At 38.7% G+C, this 5,000-nt stretch overlaps 6 non-coding genes and 3 pseudogenes across 6 annotated transcripts; all 9 read right to left on the bottom strand.

Annotated features, from left to right (window-relative positions):
- Positions 1–307: 307 nt before the first annotated feature.
- LOC137870039 (5S ribosomal RNA) lies at positions 308–416 on the bottom strand (annotated as a pseudogene).
- Positions 417–869: 453 nt separating this feature from the next.
- LOC137869873 (5S ribosomal RNA) lies at positions 870–988 on the bottom strand. The gene has a single exon (XR_011102598.1). It is a non-coding gene; the product is annotated as a 5S ribosomal RNA (ribosomal RNA).
- A 452-nt stretch (positions 989–1,440) lies between these two features.
- On the bottom strand, positions 1,441–1,549 carry LOC137870035 (5S ribosomal RNA; annotated as a pseudogene).
- A 452-nt stretch (positions 1,550–2,001) lies between these two features.
- LOC137869767 (5S ribosomal RNA) lies at positions 2,002–2,120 on the bottom strand. Its single transcript, XR_011102495.1, has one exon. It is a non-coding gene; the product is annotated as a 5S ribosomal RNA (ribosomal RNA).
- A 452-nt stretch (positions 2,121–2,572) lies between these two features.
- Positions 2,573–2,691, bottom strand: LOC137869929 (5S ribosomal RNA). The gene has a single exon (XR_011102651.1). It is a non-coding gene; the product is annotated as a 5S ribosomal RNA (ribosomal RNA).
- A 452-nt stretch (positions 2,692–3,143) lies between these two features.
- LOC137870040 (5S ribosomal RNA) lies at positions 3,144–3,242 on the bottom strand (annotated as a pseudogene).
- A 452-nt stretch (positions 3,243–3,694) lies between these two features.
- LOC137869716 (5S ribosomal RNA) lies at positions 3,695–3,813 on the bottom strand. Its single transcript, XR_011102448.1, has one exon. It is a non-coding gene; the product is annotated as a 5S ribosomal RNA (ribosomal RNA).
- Positions 3,814–4,265: 452 nt separating this feature from the next.
- Positions 4,266–4,384, bottom strand: LOC137869660 (5S ribosomal RNA). The gene has a single exon (XR_011102393.1). It is a non-coding gene; the product is annotated as a 5S ribosomal RNA (ribosomal RNA).
- A 452-nt stretch (positions 4,385–4,836) lies between these two features.
- On the bottom strand, positions 4,837–4,955 carry LOC137869613 (5S ribosomal RNA). The gene has a single exon (XR_011102347.1). It is a non-coding gene; the product is annotated as a 5S ribosomal RNA (ribosomal RNA).
- Between the last annotated feature and the right edge of the window lie 45 nt (positions 4,956–5,000).

Below are 5,000 nucleotides of genomic sequence, written 5' to 3'. Positions count from 1 at the left end.
TGAATGGTGAATTAAACTTTGCTGTTCTTCACAGAAAACTCTGAGCTATTGGTCAGAACCGGCTTGAAAAGACTCAAATACCAACAACAGTAGGTCAATTGCAAAATGTTAACGAACCTAAACCAGTTCATTGATTAACATTCCAAAATGAAGAAAATATTGATATGATATTGATTGATTCTCTTTTCCCTTTTTACTGTTACCTACCTCTTTTCATGCATCTCTTCTTCAATCTTGCCTCTTTCTCACATATTTGTGAAATGAAAAAGCAGCAGTGTCCTCTCCCTTAAGGAGAGAAAAGTGAAAATGCTTCCAGCACCTGGTATACCCAGGCGTTCTCCCATCCAAGTACTAACCAGGCCCGACTCTGCTTAGCTTCCGAGATCGGGCGCGATCATAGAGGTATTGCCGTAAGCAAGTTTGTCTCCAACACATAGTCCTTTAAAAGCTGTTACAAATTGCAGTCATTTATAGTACATTTAGCACATGTTTGAGAAATCTCATTTTATGTTCAAAGGGAACCCGTTTTTAAAAAATGAAGCAGTTCTTTGAATGGTAGGGTGAATGGTGAATTAAAATTTGCTGTTATTTACAGAGAACTCTGAGCTATTGGTCAGAACCGGCTTGAAAAGACTCAAATACCAACAACAGTAGGTCAATTGCAAAATGTGAACGAACCTAAACCAGTTCATTGATTAACATTCCAAAATGAAGAAAATATTGATATGATATTGATTGATTCTCTTTTCCCTTTTGACTGTTACCCACCTCTTTTCATGCATCTCTTCTTCAATCTTGCCTCTTTCTCACATATTTGTCAAGTGAAATATGCAGCAGTGTCTTCTGCCTTATGGAGAGAAAAGTGAAAAAGTTTACAGCACGAGGTATTCCCAGGCAGTCGCCCATCCAAGTACTAACCAGGCCCGACTTTGCTTAGCTTCCGAGATCGGATGGGATCGGGCGCAATCAGAGAGGTATGGCCGTAAGCAAGTTTGTCTCCAACACATAGTCTTTTAAAAGCTGTTACAAATTGCTGTCATTTATAGTACATTTAGGACATGTTTAAGAAATCTCATTTTATGTTCCAAGGGACCCCGTTTTTAAAAAATGAAGCAGTTCTTTGAATGGTAGGGTGAATGGTGAATTAAACTTTACTTTTCTTCACAGAGAACTCTTACCTGTTGGTCGGAACCGGATTGAAAAGACTCAAATACCAACAACAGTAGGTCAATTGCAAAATGTGAACGAACCTAAACCAGATCATTTAATAACATTCCAAAAAGAAGAAAATATTGATATGATATTGATTGATTCTCTTTTCCCTTTTTACTGTTACCCACCTCTTTTCATGCATCTCTTCTTCAATCTTGCCTCTTTCTCACATATTTGTCAAGTGAAATATGCAGCAGTGTCTTCTGCCTTAAGGAGAGAGAAGTGAAAAGCTTACAGCACCTGGTATTTCGAGGAGGTCTCCCATTTAAGTACTAACCAAGCCCAACTCTGCTTAGCTTCCGAGATCGGACGAGATCAGAGAGGTATGGCCGTAATCAAGTTTGTCTCCAACACATAGTCCTTTAAAAGCTGTTACAAATTGCTGTCATTTATAGTACATTTAGGACATGTTTAAGAAATCTAATTTTATGTTCAAAGGGACCCCGTTTTTAAAAAATGAAGCAGTTCTTTGAATGGTAGGGTGAATGGTGAATTAAACTTTACTTTTCTTCACAGAGAACTCTTACCTGTTGGTCGGAACCGGATTGAAAAGACTCAAATACCAACAACAGTAGGTCAATTGCAAAATGTGAACGAACCTAAACCAGTTCATTGATTAACATTCCAAAATGAAGAAAATATTGATATGATATTGATTGATTCTCTTTTCCCTTTTGACTGTTACCCACCTCTTTTTATGCATCTCTTCTTCAATCTTGCCTCTTTCTCACATATTTGTCAAATGAAAAAGCAGCAGTGTCCTCTGCCTTATGGAGAGAAAAGTGAAAAAGCTTACAGCACGAGGTATTCCCAGGCAGTCTCCCATCCAAGTACTAACCAGGCCCGACTTTGCTTAGCTTCCGAGATCGGATGGGATCGGGCGCAATCAGAGAGGTATGGCCGTAAGCAAGTTTGTCTCCAACACATAGTCTTTTAAAAGCTGTTACAAATTGCTGTCATTTATAGTACATTTAGGACATGTTTAAGAAATCTCATTTTATGTTCAAAGGGACCCCGTTTTTAAAAAATGAAGCAGTTCTTTGAATGGTAGGGTGAATGGTGAATTACAATTTGCTGTTCTTCACAGAGAACTCTGAGCTATTGGTCAGAACCGGCTTGAAAAGACTCAAATACCAACAACAGTAGGTCAATTGCAAAATGTGAACGAACCTAAACCAGTTCATTGATTAACATTCCAAAGTGAAGAAAATATTGATATGATATTGATTGATTCTCTTTTCCCTTTTGACTGTTACTCACGTCTTTTTATGCATCTCTTCTTCAATCTTGCCTCTTTCTCACATATTTGTCAAATGAAAAAGCAGCATTGTCCTCTGCTTTATGGAGAGAAAATTGAAAGAGCTTACAGCACCAGGTATTCCGAGGAGGTCTCCCATCCAAGTACTAACCAAGCCCAACTCTGCTTAGCTTCTGAGATCGGACGATATCGGGCGCAATCAGAGAGGTATGGCCGTATGCAAGTCTGTCTCCAACACATAGTCCTTTAAAAGCTGTTACAAATTGCTGTCTTTTATAGTACATTTAGGACATGTTTAAGAAATCTCATTTTATGTTCAAAGGGACCCCGTTTTTAAAAAATGAAGCAGTTCTTTGAATGGTAGGGTGAATGGTGAATTAAACTTTACTTTTCTTCACAGAGAACTCTGACCTGTTGGTCGGAACCGGCTTGAAAAGACTCAAATACCAACAACAGTAGGTCAATTGCAAAATGTGAACGAACCTAAACCAGTTCATTGATTAACATTCCAAAATGAAGAAAATATTGATATGATATTGATTGATTCTCTTTTCCCTTTTGACTGTTACCCACCTCTTTTTATGGATCTCTTCTTCAATCTTGCCTCATTCTCACATCTTTGTCAAATGAAAAAGCAGCAGTGTCCTCTGCCTTATGGAGAGAAAAGTGAAAAAGCTTACAGCACCAGATATTCCCCCATCCAAGTACTAACCAGGCCCGACTCTGCTTAGCTTCCGAGATCGGGCGCAATCAGAGAGGTATGGCCGTAAGCAAGTTTGTCTCCAACACATAGTCCTTTAAAAGCTGTTACAAATTGCTGTCATTTATAGTACATTTAGGACATGTTTAAGAAATCTCATTTTATGTTCAAAGGGACCCCGTTTTTAAAAAATGAAGCAGTTCTTTGAATGGTAGGGTGAATGGTGAATTAAACTTTACTTTTCTTCACAGAGAACTCTGACCTGTTGGTCGGAACCGGCTTGAAAAGACTCAAATACCAACAACAGTAGGTCAATTGCAAAACGTTAACGAACCTAAACCAGTTCATTGATTAACATTCCAAAAAGAAGAAAATATTGATATGATATCGATTGATTCTCTTTTCCCTTTTTACTGTTACTCACGTCTTTTCATGCACCTCTTCTTCACTCTTGCCTCTTTCTCAAATATTTGTCAAATGAAAAAGCAGCATTGTCCTCTGCCTTATGGAGAGAAAAGTGAAAAAGCTTACAGCACCAGGTATTCCCAGGCAGTCTCCCATCCAAGTACTAACCAGGCCCGACTCTGCTTAGCTTCCGAGATCTGACGAGATCGGGCACAATCAGAGAGGAATGGCCGTAAGCAAGTTTGTCTCCAACACATAGTCCTTTAAAAGCTGTTACAAATTGCAGTCATTTATAGTTCATTTAGGACATGTTTAAGAAATCTCATTTTATGTTCCAAGGGACCCCGTTTTTAAAAAATGAAGCAGTTCTTTAAATGGTAGGGTGAATGGTGAATTAAACTTTACTTTTCTTCACAGAGAAGTCTGACCTGTTGGTCAGAACCGGCTTGAAAAGACTCAAATACCAACAACAGTAGGTCAATTGCAAAATGTGAACGAACCTAAACCAGTTCATTGATTAACATTCCAAAATGAAGAAAATATTGATATGATATTGATTGATTCTCTTTTCCCTTTTGACTGTTACCCACCTCTTTTTATGGATCTCTTCTTCAATCTTGCCTCATTCTCACATATTTGTCAAATGACAAAGCAGCAGTGTCCTCTGCCTTATGGAGAGAAAAGTGAAAAAGCTTACAGCACCTGGTATCCCCAGGTAGTCTCCCATCCAAGTACTAACCAGGCCCAACTCTGCTTAGCTTCCGAGATCTGACGAGATCGGGCGCAATCAGAGAGGTATGGCCGTAAGCAAGTTTGTCTCCAACACATAGTCCTTTAAAAGCTGTTACAAATTGATGTCATTTATAGTACTTTTAGGACATGTTTAAGAAATCTCATTTTATGTTCAAAGGGACCCCGTTTTTAAAAAATGAAGCAGTTCTTTGAATGGTAGGGTGAATGGTGAATTAAACTTTACTTCTCTTCACAGAGAACTCTGACCTGTTGGTCAGAACCGGCTTGAAAAGACTCAAATACCAACAACAGTAGGTCAATTGCAAAATGTGAACGAACCTAAACCAGTTCATTGATTAACATTCCAAAATGAAGAAAATATTGATATGATATTGAATGATTTTCTTTTCCCTTTTGACTGTTACCCACCTCTTTTTATGGTTCTCTTCTTCAATCTTGCCTCATTCTCACATATTTGTCAAATGAAAAAGCAGCAGTGTCCTCTGCCTTATGGAGAGAAAAGTGAAAAAGCTTACAACACCTGGTATTCCCAGGCAGTCTCCCATCCAAGTACTAACCAGGCCCGACTCTGCTTAGCTTCCGAGATCGGACGAGATCGGGCGCAATCAGAGAGGTATGGCCGTAAGCAAGTTTGTCTCCAACACATAGTCCTTTAAAAGCTGTTACAAATTG

This window comes from Cebidichthys violaceus, unplaced genomic scaffold, assembly GCF_023349555.1.
Source record: "Cebidichthys violaceus isolate CVI_PGR_0920_01 unplaced genomic scaffold, fCebVio1.0.p SCAF_127, whole genome shotgun sequence".
Taxonomy (NCBI): domain Eukaryota; kingdom Metazoa; phylum Chordata; class Actinopteri; order Perciformes; family Stichaeidae; genus Cebidichthys; species Cebidichthys violaceus.
This window is presented reverse-complemented; position numbering and strand designations above follow the sequence as displayed.